At 38.0% G+C, this 12,123-nt stretch overlaps 1 pseudogene; it reads left to right on the forward strand.

The window, feature by feature from the left end:
- The first annotated feature begins 1,578 nt into the window (after window positions 1-1,578).
- Window positions 1,579-10,839, forward strand: LOC113619284 (trifunctional enzyme subunit beta, mitochondrial pseudogene; annotated as a pseudogene).
- The last annotated feature ends 1,284 nt before the right edge of the window (window positions 10,840-12,123 follow it).

Here is a 12,123-nt window from a genome sequence, read left to right on the forward strand (position 1 = left end):
TAATTTTCCACTGAACATGAGACAGCATCTGTGGAAGCCATGAGAATATGCCACAGAGAATATAACTGATTGATGGCCCATTTGCTGCTTTTCCAGATTCATCACCACTATCATATTATGGTCATCCTTTCCAAATACTTCTCCCCATCAATGACTGTGCAGAGAGGTGGTCCTAATGCAGTTCTGTTCCTGTGAGACATGAGACTCCTCCAACTAGAGATTTTGGCTCAAGGACTCCCCTTCATCCTGGCTGAACCTGCTTTGGAGCTCTGTTGCAGACTACCTGGCCCCCTTCCCTCTCTCTCTTCTTCACTGATGTAAAACCTACACGGTATCCGAAGGCTCTCTTTGCCTCCTTTGATTTCCTGATAGTTGTCCTTGATTGTCATTTCCAAATACACATCCGTTGCATGTGTAATCTCATCTTTGTTTCTGTTTCTCAGAAGATCCACGATTTGTCTACAAAACAGGCAACAGGATAGGGATTTGGGACTGGCTCACTCACCACCAGGCAGGCAAGAAGATGCCATTCTGACTAGTATGTGGTCATTGAGAGTCCCTAGTAAAAAGTGATGGGCAAATTACTAGAGTTAACGTGTCCCAGGGTGACCTGAGAAAACCTGTTAATGTAGGGAAATGCTCCTTCAGGTGCAATTTTTGAAGCATTTTGAAAGATACGGGGTACCTGTGACTACAAGGACAGTGGAATTGACTGGTTACTCTTATGCTGAATTGATGCCTGTTGAGGAACTTTAACAAAAGGTTATTAGCTAAATATGAGGCCTCTTATCTCCTGCGATGAAAGCAGACACAGCAGACAGAAAGACCCGAGGAACTGATAGAGCCATGGAGTTCCAGAGACATTTATATATGAAATTTAAATGTTCAGCCAAACAGGTATGTCGTGCTAATATCAAGGCCATGGTTGGGAATTTCTGGGATCCTGAAACATGAAATGGGGAAATCAGTAGGGATGTTCTGTTCTGAATAATCCCTCTGAGCCTTCAGATCTTTTAGAAGTAAAAAAGTAAGCTCTAGTAAAAGCTAGAGCACATCCAGTGTTGGTAGCTACTGCAGAGGCATCTCCCTATTAACAGGTATTCCAAAGAAGGTTCCCCACCTCCTCTGATTGCCAAGACAATAGCTAGTGTTAAATCCCACCACAACACTGCACAGGACATGCTGGGCCTCATACTGGAGGAAAGACATTATTCACCAAAAGAGCTACAAGAATTAGCTAGCATGCTCCCATAGGAACTTGGGAAGTACCAATGGGACTGGAGTTTGAGAATGCTATATCAAGAGGGGGCAAATGTAAGACTGCATTAAGCAAGAATTCACTGATTTGAGGTCACCTTTTTGGGGACATCTGTCAAGTACATCAGTGGATGGAGGAAACTCTATTAGAGTGGTCCTTAGAAATCTAGAGAAAAAGATGTCCCAAGTGAGTGCAATTGAAAGAATAAAGAGGCTGAAGGAAGTGGGAATGCTGGAGGGAAAATGCTATGTAAGTCCAGATAAACCACTAGAGAACTATGTTCCACAGGAGGCCCAAATGCAAAATTCACCAGAACCACTATGAAGTTCAGTGGTGGAATTCCTGTGAAGACCAAGATGACGGGAAGACAGGAATTCAGAGATGGAATTGTTAATATTCGTAAGAATGACAAGGTCATCAAAGTAATAGAAGCCTGGGTAGTAAAAGTTTTAACACTAGAAACCAGCAGGCCACAATCATGATAAAGACAAGCAAACTTGCCCACAGGGAGTTGTGGAAATGGTTGATAGAGCACAGATGAAGTCCCTAGGAGCAACAAGCATACAGCCAACAAGAATCTACTAAGCATGTATAACCAGAAAGAGGAAAGAATGTAGGAGCAGTAGACTAAGGGAAGCCATCTCAATAAAAAGCTATGGTTCCTCATTAAGTTCTCAAATTTTAGATCCAGAAACCATGAACTAAAGAGAAGTATGTGTCTCTGGGAGGCAGTCACCCATAGTAATGTGGCAAATATAAACTCTAACGACTAGTCCTTTCCTCAAAGTAATCTATGATCTTTTACTCAGGTGACTATACTCAAGAGAAAGCATAATACTGAGACATTTCAGATTATTGTGCATAGGTTCTGAGTTGACATTGATACCTCGAGCTCCAAAACATCATACCAGGCCCACTGGTAAAGTGGGAGCTTATGGGATAAAGTAACAAATGGAATCTTTGCTCATATTGGAACCATGGGTCCATGGATCCACCCAAGAGTTATTTCTCCAGTCACTGAATATATAGTTGAAATTGATATACTTGGCAATTTGCTTAAACCTCAGATTGGTTCCCTGATGTGTGGATTAAGAGCTATCTCTCTATGGAAAACCAAATAGAAACCACTGAAACAGCCCTCCCTAGTCAAAATAATAAATCATATAAAATATGGCATGAACAAGGATAACGACAGAGATTAGTATCACCATTTGTATTATTTGCTAGGGCTGCCATAACAAAACACCGCAGACTGAGTGGCTTAAACAACAGAAATTTATTGTTCCACAGTTTGGGAAGCTAAAAGTCTAAGTTCAAGATGTCAGCTGGTTTGGTTTCTTTTGAGACCTCTCTCCTTGACCTGCAGATGGCTACCTTCTCACTATATTCTCACATGGTCTTTCCTTTGTGTACTTAATCTCTGTGTCTTAATCTCCTCTTCTTATAAAGATAACAGTCATATTAGGTTAGGCCCCACCTTATAATCTAATTTTACCTTGTTATCTCTTTAAATCCATATCCAAATACAGTCACATTCTGGAGTACTGGGTGACAGGGATTCAACATATGAATTTTGGGGTGACATTTATATGGTGCGTTATCTTAAAAGACATTGATGCATGGGTTAGGAAACCAGGGGGTAGAAGCAGAGGAGACCCTGCTAGCCATCATTCCCAATTACCCAATGAGGAATTTTGTGCTTCCGTGTTCCCACAACTGTGGACCTCCAAAGATTGAAGGTCTTAGCCCCCAAAAAGAACACACGCTTACCACAGAATATTGCCAAGATCTCTTTGAGCTCTTTGTGTCCAAGGACCAAAAATTAAAAGAGAAATCACCATCATGACTGCCTTAGCACAATGATGGCAGGAGGAAACATGCAAGGAACCCAGGTGATCCACTCTGGTACTTCTTGTACCCATTATAACCGTAAATGGACAAAGATAACAACCTTGGTTTTAAAAGGGCATCATTAACATGAGCCCAAACACATCAGAAATGAATGTTTGGGTCCCAGCACCAGGAAATCTACCAAGATCTACCAAAGTGATGAGGATGAGAATTTTGGAAAGATAGTTTAGGAGAAATAGGATAAATACCAGTCGTGACCCAGAGATCAAATGCAGTGAAAGAGGCTATAGTTTGTTCCATTAGACTCGCTCTTCTATGTTTCTTTTCAAGAAGAGAGGTCATAGAAACTAGGGAGCTACTGCATAAATCTACATAGAGAAGTAGATCTGTGCAACAAAAGGCTTGGGTTGTAGTGCCTGTGAAAAACCCCAGCAGCCACCTTTTGGGAGTTATAATCACTTTCTCACAGAGGCCTCACTTCCCCTGGCCTCATTCCAGTGAGTGGTGACTGAGCATGGCAATGGGAACAATGCAGGCCCATTTCTGCAAGATGTGGAATTCTTCCAATAGGTGACTGTGACTTTGGCTTGAGGACTCCCTTATTTTGGCCAAAATGTTCATAAAACTATGTTACAATCTGAGCTTCTTCTTCGCCAATTTTAATTACCTCACTCTCCTTCACAAATGTCAGAACTGCATCACAGACTAAAGGCTCTCTCCAGCCTCAATTGCTTGTTCCTCTTTAATCTTTAAAAGCACTTCTCTCCAATACTTCTCTTGTAAGTCTAAACCTATGTTTGTATCTGCTTTTATCTGAGCTCACACATCTTAGAAGCTGCCATTGGAACACCGAGCATTGTAAAATCAGCTGCTTCCTACTAAAATAAAATGCTCCTAGTTTTATTTGAGATCACACTAAATCTATAGATCAATTTAGGAAGAATTTTGTTTGGATATTTAAATCAACAAAACACAAAAACACTTTTTTGAAACACTCAGGTCAAAGAAGAAAGAGGATTATTTTGAAAATATTAATATGAACACCATGTTTCAAAATATATGGCATATAACATACTTTGTAAGCAGAGGAATATTAACAGCAAATTTTGTATTACTATATAAAAATGAAAAAACTGAGTATTAAAATCAATAACCTAGAAAACTAATTAATGAACTTAATGATAGTGGGACAAAAGAAAGTAATAAAAAATGAGAGCAGCGTTAATAAAAATTAAGATATGAACTGTAGAATTCATTTTAAAAATCAAGATCTGTTTGCTTGAAATGGTCAGTAAAATACACAGATCTCTAGGTGGCGTAATAGAGAAAACAACACTTTCCTGCTTGAGGCTCCACTCAAAGCTGGCTGCCTTCCTCATCACCTTTTATAAGGGTTGGAGTAGTATTACTAGGTGTGGATGTGTTGTGCCTGCAGACACTGTGTAGAACCATATATTTAACTATAAATAAATTGTACGTGTAATTCTACAGTAACAAATGATGAAAGGAGTAGATTGTTTTATATAAAATATATATCAACAATTTATATTGTCTCAAGGAAAACTCAAAAATAACTAAAACAATAAAAATAAAATTAGAGAAAGTTTTCAGAAATATTACTATAATTAAAAGTGACGATTACAGCCAATTTTAACAGCATAATACTTTAACATCTGAAGAAACATTTGACTGCTGTTACAGAAGCACAACTTAGAAAAGATGAAAAGCTTCCCATGTTATGTTCACAATTGCTAACAAACCTGTAAAAAATAACAATATGAAATCTATAGCCTAAACAAATTTATCAATATTGAGGCATAACTCTTTTTTTAATTACTTTTTAAATTTTTATACAATTTTTATAAGTTACTGTCTATTTACAGTTATTACAAAATATTGGCTATATTCTCCCTGTTGTACAGTACATCCTTCAGCCTCTCTTACACCCAATAGTTTGTATCTTCCACTACCCTACCCCTATGTGAGGCAGAACTCTTAATAAAATAATAAATTAAATCCCATCATGTATTTTTAAAAATGGGATTGACTTTATTACAGGAAAACATGGATGAATAACAAAAAATGACTTCACATAATTAATGGAAATACTTGTAAATAAAGAAAAATAACATTTTATATCAAAATAAGTGGAAAATAATATAGCATATTAAAATAAATGGAAATTTAAGATTCCATTCTGGATTTTAAAATATAGATAACTTTGAAAAACAAAAAAGCTGGAAAATTTTTACATAAATTTTACTGAGCTTGATGACATCTCTTCAATGGAGATTTATACAGTAATTTAAAAATATTAATTTGATATAAAAGTCAAGTAAACATATACTTATAAATAGAAATTAACAAAGCAGGCCTTTAAACTATCAGAAAAAAATAAACAGAAAAATGAACTTTCAAAAAGTATGCAGATTATTCAAATTTTGAGCTCTACCCTACATCATACACCAGGGTACATTTCAAATATATTAAAGGAGCAAAAATTTAAAATGAGGTAAGAACATACAATGGAGAAAAGACAGCCTCTTCAATAAGTGGTGCTGGGAAAACTGGACAGCTACACGTAAAAGAATGAAATTAGAACACACCCTAACACCATACACAAAAATAAACTCAAAATGGATTAAAGACCTGAATGTAAGGCCAGAAACTATAAAACTTTTAGAGGAAAACACAGGCAGAACACTCTTTGACATAAATCACAGCAGGATCTTTTTTGACCCACCTCCGAGAGTAATAAAAATGAACAAATGGAATCTAATTCAACTTAAAAGCTTTTGCACAGCAAAGGAAACCATAAACAAGATGAAAAGACATCCCTCAGAATGGGAGAAAATATTTGCAAATGAAGCAACTGACAAAGGATTAATCTCCAAAATACACAAACAACTCATGCAGTTCAATACCAAAAAAACAAACAACCCAATCAAAAACTGGGTGGAAGACCTAAATAGATATTTCTTCAAAGAAGACATACAGATGGATAACAAACACATGAAAAAATGCTCAACATCACTAATTATTAGAGAAATGCAAATCAAAACTACAATGAGATACCACCTCACACCAGTCAGAATGGCCGTTATTAAAAAAATCTACAAACAATAAATGCTGGAGAGGGTGTGGAGAAAAGGGAGCCCTCTTGCACTGTTGGTGGGAATGTAAGTTGATACAGCCACTATAGAGAACAGTATGGAGGTTCCTTAAAAAACGAAAAATAGAATTACCATATGACCCAGCAATCCCACTACTGGGCATATACCCTGAGAAAACCATAATTCAAAAAGACACATGCACCCCAGTGTTCATTGCAGCACTCTTTACAATAGCTAGAACATGGAAGCAACCTAAATGTCCATCAACAGAGGAATGGATAAAGAAGATGTGGTACATATATACAATGGAATATTACTCAGCCATTAAAAGGAATGAAATTGGGTCAACTGTAGAGACATAGATGGACCTAGAGACTGTCATACAGAGTGAAGCAAGTCCGAAAGAGAAAAACAAATATCACATATTAATGCATATATGTGGAATCTAGAAAAATGGTATTGATGATCTTATCTGAAATACAGAAATAGAGACACAGACGTAAAGAACAAAATGTATGGACACCAAGGGGTAAAGGTGGGGGAGTGGGATGAATTGAGAGATTGGGATTGACATATATATAGTATTGATACTATGTATACAGTAGTTAACTAATGAGAACCCAGTGTATAGCTCAGGGAACTCTACTCAGTGCTCTGTGGTGACCTAAATGGGAAGGAAATCCAAAAAAGAGGGGATATATGCATACATATACTTTATCCACTTTGCTGTACAGTAGAAACTAACACAACATTGTAAAGCAACTATACCCCAATAAAAATTAATTTTTTAAAAATAAAATAAATAAATTTTAAAAATTAAAGTTTTAAAAATTAAAAAAACAAATGCTAAATTAAACAACAGGAAATATAAATTATAATATGCAGGTATCTGGTCTTCAGACAGAAAGGGGCTTTCAAAATTGGATATAAATGAAAATATACCATCAAATAATAATTGATAGAAATCAACATGCAAAGCTTTCAATGTGAATTAAAAATTAACATAAGCATTAAAAAGCAAAAGGAGGGCTTTCCTGGTGGTGCAGTGGTTGAGAGTCCGCCTGCCGATGCAGGGGAAACGGGTTCATGTTCTCGTCTGGGAAGACCCTGCATACCACGGAGCAGCTGGGCCCGTGAGCCATGCCCTCTGAGCCTGTGCGTCCAGAGCCTGTGCTCTGCAACAGGAGAGGCCACAGCAGTGAGAGGCCCACGTAACACAGAAAAAAAAAAAAGAGTTAAAAGAGCTAAAAAATGGGAACCTGGCCACAGATGGGCCCACCCCCAACATCATAAAATTTACTACAAGGAACTCAACAAGGTTCTTAGAGCAAATATTTAGAGAAAAATCCCGTTGGGCTTCTGGCAGGGGCAGGGGAAAAGGAACCATTTTTAAATACTCCAGAGCACTCTGTTTTCAAGAAGGCCTGCCCTCTGGGGAAACTAGTTAACTACCTAAGAAAGAGAGAAAGGAACAGAAAAAAACAATAATGACTGAGAATTTCCCCAAATTAATGTCAGACACCAAACCACAGATCCAGGAATATCAGAGAAAACCAAGCAGGATAAATGGCAAAAAAGCCCTTAAGCTAGGCATATCTTTTTCAAACTACAGAACACTAAAGGGAAAGAAAAAAATCCTGAAAGAAGCAAGAGGGGGGTAAAAAACCCATCTTACCCACAGAGGAACAAAGATAAAAACTGCCTTCAACTTCTCCTCAGAAACCATGCAAGCAAGAAGAAAGCAGAGTGAAATATTTAAAACGTTGAGGGATTTCTACACATATCATGTAAATTCTCGGATCTTTAGTCCCACTGATGGTAGCTGGGGTAAAACTATTTCTAACCGTCTTCGTCACCTTCTGTCCTCTTCTCCCTGCCCTTTCTCTCACTTCCACCCCAGGCACCAGGGGAAGGGGTTGGCGGACTCACACATTTGATGGAAGAAGGAGAGGCTGGGGAGGAGGTACTAAGGACTAGCCACAGGGAGGGGCAAACTTCTGCTTCTGAGATACACATTCCTTTGTCATCTCAAGTCAGGGAGAAGAAAAAGAGCAAGGATGGGGTGGGAAAGGCAATATTTTGAATCTCTATACAAAACTATAAAATTCATTTCTGCTTTGGAAGGGTGGAAAAGACATTTTACTTCTATCTGATAGAGAGCACGAACCTCCAAGAGGGTAAATATGGCATTGGAAATATTAAAGCGGAAGTTAATTTTGCAATTCCTCTTATTTTTGTAACAACAGCAACAACAAAAGCTGAGCACGAGGAATTTGAAGACTTAGAGAAGATTTATACCATTGTTGTACTATTGCTTTGATTTGTACCATTGGTTTGTACCAATGATTTGTACCACTGTTTCATTTCTGCCTGACTCTTAATACCCAGTAAATTAAAAGGCCAGTTTTAAATGCAAAACAAAAACAAAAATAAAACAAACAAACAAAAAATTGTTGAAAGAAAAAAAACCCCACCAACCTAGAAGTCTGTAACCTGTGAAATTATCCTTCAAAAGTGAAGGAGAGAAAAAAAAAAAAGTGAAGGAGAAATAGACTTTCTCAAATAAATAAAACTTGAGGGAATTTGTTGCCAGGAGACATGTCTTGCAAATGATGTTTCTAAAAGTTTTTTGGCAGAGGAGATGAGGCTCAGAGGCTGCCCCAGCCCCTGCAGGAGAGTTCTGCCTGGGCTCGGGAACATCCTAGCCAGACTCACCTGAGCACAGAGCATCCTGGAGACAGTGAAGCCGTCAGTCACCAGGGAGGCCACCATTCTGAAGTGAAGAGTAGAAAGTGCTTAAAGTTGGGGTAGGGGAGCAGAGGACTTTACTTTCTGCAGCCTGGTGCTAGCCAAGCCCCCAAGATACTTCCTGACTAATCTCACCCCACCCCCATGCTAACTTCCTGCAGGTCCCTTAACACTGCCCTTCACTTTGGCTAAAGGGGCAGAAAGAATTCTTCCATTGAAAGGAAGAAGGCCCATCAAGGAGAGGTCATGTGCCTGGTTGTCTAGTCAGGTGACTGGCAGACAGCTAGGCCTCTGGAGCCTGATGACCTGCACGATGGTTCTTTCTAGGCTGGATCCACTTCTAAGTCCCTCTGACCTCTGAAACTTAGGGCCAAGCCCCGCCCACAACAGGAGCCCAAGCATATGAGAACTAAGGTGGGACCATTTCAGGATGACTTCCATCTTGACTTACACTTGAAAAAAATCTTCTAAGTTTAGCAAAATGGGCCCTCAGATTTTCTTGAGTGCTCTGAGCTGTTCCTACTAGCCACCAGCTGCCCCAGCTGCCCAGACCAAATCAAAGAAGACCTTGGCCAAACCCTATAAAAGGAATGTGGTGGTGGTAGATAATGTTCACACTCCATTCTGCTGCCAGGCACTTCATATAAAGACTTGATGACATGTAATTTGGCTAGAGGAGTACTTTCAGATTTGTTGCATCAGACCAGTGTCCCAAAGGAAGTTGCTGATTATATCATCTTTGGCATAGTTATACAGGAAGTGAAAACAAGCAATGCGGCTAGAGAGGCTGCCCTTGGAGATGACCTCTCTGATACATCTCCTGTATACGCTGTCACCATGGCTTGCATTTTTGCTAACCAAACCAGGACCACAGGTGTTGGCTTGATTACTTCTGGCCAGTATGATGTGGTCATGGCAGGTGGTATAGAGTTAATGTCCTATGTCCCTATTTGTAATTTGAGGAAACACATGCTTGATCTCAATAAGTCCAAGACTCTAGGTCAGTGACTATCTTTAATATCTAAATTCAGATTGAATTTCCTATCATCTGAGCACGACCATGTATCACTCTGAAGACTGACTTGCCTCTGCCTTGCTGTTTCTCAACTGGAACAGGGTGAGTATGCACTGCACTTGCACAGTCTGGCCAAGAAGGCACAGGATGAAGGACTCCCTTCTGATGTTGTACATCTTCAAAGTACCAGAAGAAGATACAGTTACCAAAGATAGTGGCATTTGTCCTTCTTGAAGCAGATGGCCAAAATAAAACCTGCATTCATCAAGCCCTATGGCACAGTGACAGGTGCAAATTCTTCTTTTCTGACTGATGGCGCATCTGCAGTGCTGAGGAAAAGGCTCTGGCCTTGGGTTATAACCCGAAGGCATATTTGAGAGATTTTGTGCATTTGTCTCAGGATTCGAAAGATCAACTTTTACTCGAACCAACATATGCTACTCTAAAAGTGCTAGAAAAGGCAGGATTAACAATGAATGGTATTGATGCTTTGGAATTTCATGACGCTTTCTCAGGTCAGATTTTAGCTAATGGTAAAGCTATAGATTCTGATTAGTTTGTACAAAACTACACGGATTAAAAAAAAGTTGGGTTGCCTCCTTTGAAGAAGTTTAACAACTGGGGTGAGTCACTGTCCTTGGGACACCTGTATGGAGCCATTAGCTGGCAAAAAATTATGGAAGGAAGCAGGCCAGTATGGCTTAGTGGCTGTCTATGCAGGTGGAGTGAAGGGCCATGCTATGATAGGTAACAGACCAGGAAAAAGTGACTTGGAGTTTCTGCGCAACACTCACACCAGACAAGGCCATTTCAGTACATTACTGAATGGCATATATAGTTACTACTTCTCTTAGGAAAGCACAATTTGTGGCCTTCTGTTAAACCTTTGCAATTAAACCTTGCTAGTGTTCCGAGCTTTCCAAAAATCATGGTTTACTGCTCTTTCAGGGACTTCTTAGTCACCATAATCTCACACAGTGATATGTTTAAGCAATTGATTTTGGTCTCTATTTTCATTAAAGATTAAACAAGGGGTTGCAATTTGAGAAAGAGATTAGCTAGGGTTTGGAATCATCTTTGTCATATTGGCAAAAAATACTCATTCATGTTTGTGACCTAAAGATAAATGTTTTCCTATAAAATACAAACCAATGTGCCTCTATCTTTATGGAAAGATAATTCAGAATTTAAACATCACTTAAAACTTACAGTAAATATTGAGATATATAAATACCATATTTGTTAACTGGAGTTAACAAACTCCAGTTCTCTTAAACTGGAGAAGTATTGGGGGAAAAAAGTTCTTTAAAGACAAGGAAAATAATAAAGATCAGAAATTCAGATCTACATAAAGAAAGGAAGAACATAAAAGGAATAAGTGAAAATATAATAAAAACTTTTTTTAAATTCTTAGTTGACCTAACAGATATTTGTTCAAAAAATAATACCAACAATATATTTGATTATGTATGCTTATATATATATTTCAAATATATATATGCTTATGTATGCTTATATATAAGTGAAAAGAATGACAGCAATGATACAAAGAATGAAAAGAAATAATTAGGATTATTGTGTTATTATTAGGTACTCACACTACCCATGAAGTGGTATACTGTCATTCAAAAAGGGACTTAAATTATATATGTAAATGCCTATTGCCACATTTATGGCAACCATAAAAATGGTAAAAAGTAGAAGTATAACCTATATGCTAAGAAAGGAGGAAAAATGGAATCATATAAAATGCTCATTTGAAATCACCAAAGGCATACAAAAAGTGAGAGGCAAAAATAGGAACAAAGAAGGAGAGCATTAAATAGAAAGCAGTAATAAAGATGGTAGATATGAGTCCCAATATATCAATGATCACTGTGAACATCAATGGTCCAAATACACCAATTAAAAGAAAAAAGATTGTCAGAGTGAACCACAAAATAAGACCTAATTATCTGATGTCTACAAGAAACTCATTTTAAATATAAAGACACATATAGATTTGAAGTAAATGGCTGGAGAAAAATATATCATAGTAATACTAATCAAAGAAAGCAGAAGTAGCCACATTAACTTCAAATGGAGTAGATTTCAAAGAAAGAAAATTATTAAGGATAAAGAAGGGCATTATGTAATGA

This window comes from Aethalodelphis obliquidens, unplaced genomic scaffold (assembly GCF_003676395.1).
Source record: "Aethalodelphis obliquidens isolate GAN/ISIS:26980383/991018 unplaced genomic scaffold, ASM367639v1 scaffold6, whole genome shotgun sequence".
Lineage (NCBI taxonomy): Eukaryota > Metazoa > Chordata > Mammalia > Artiodactyla > Delphinidae > Aethalodelphis > Aethalodelphis obliquidens.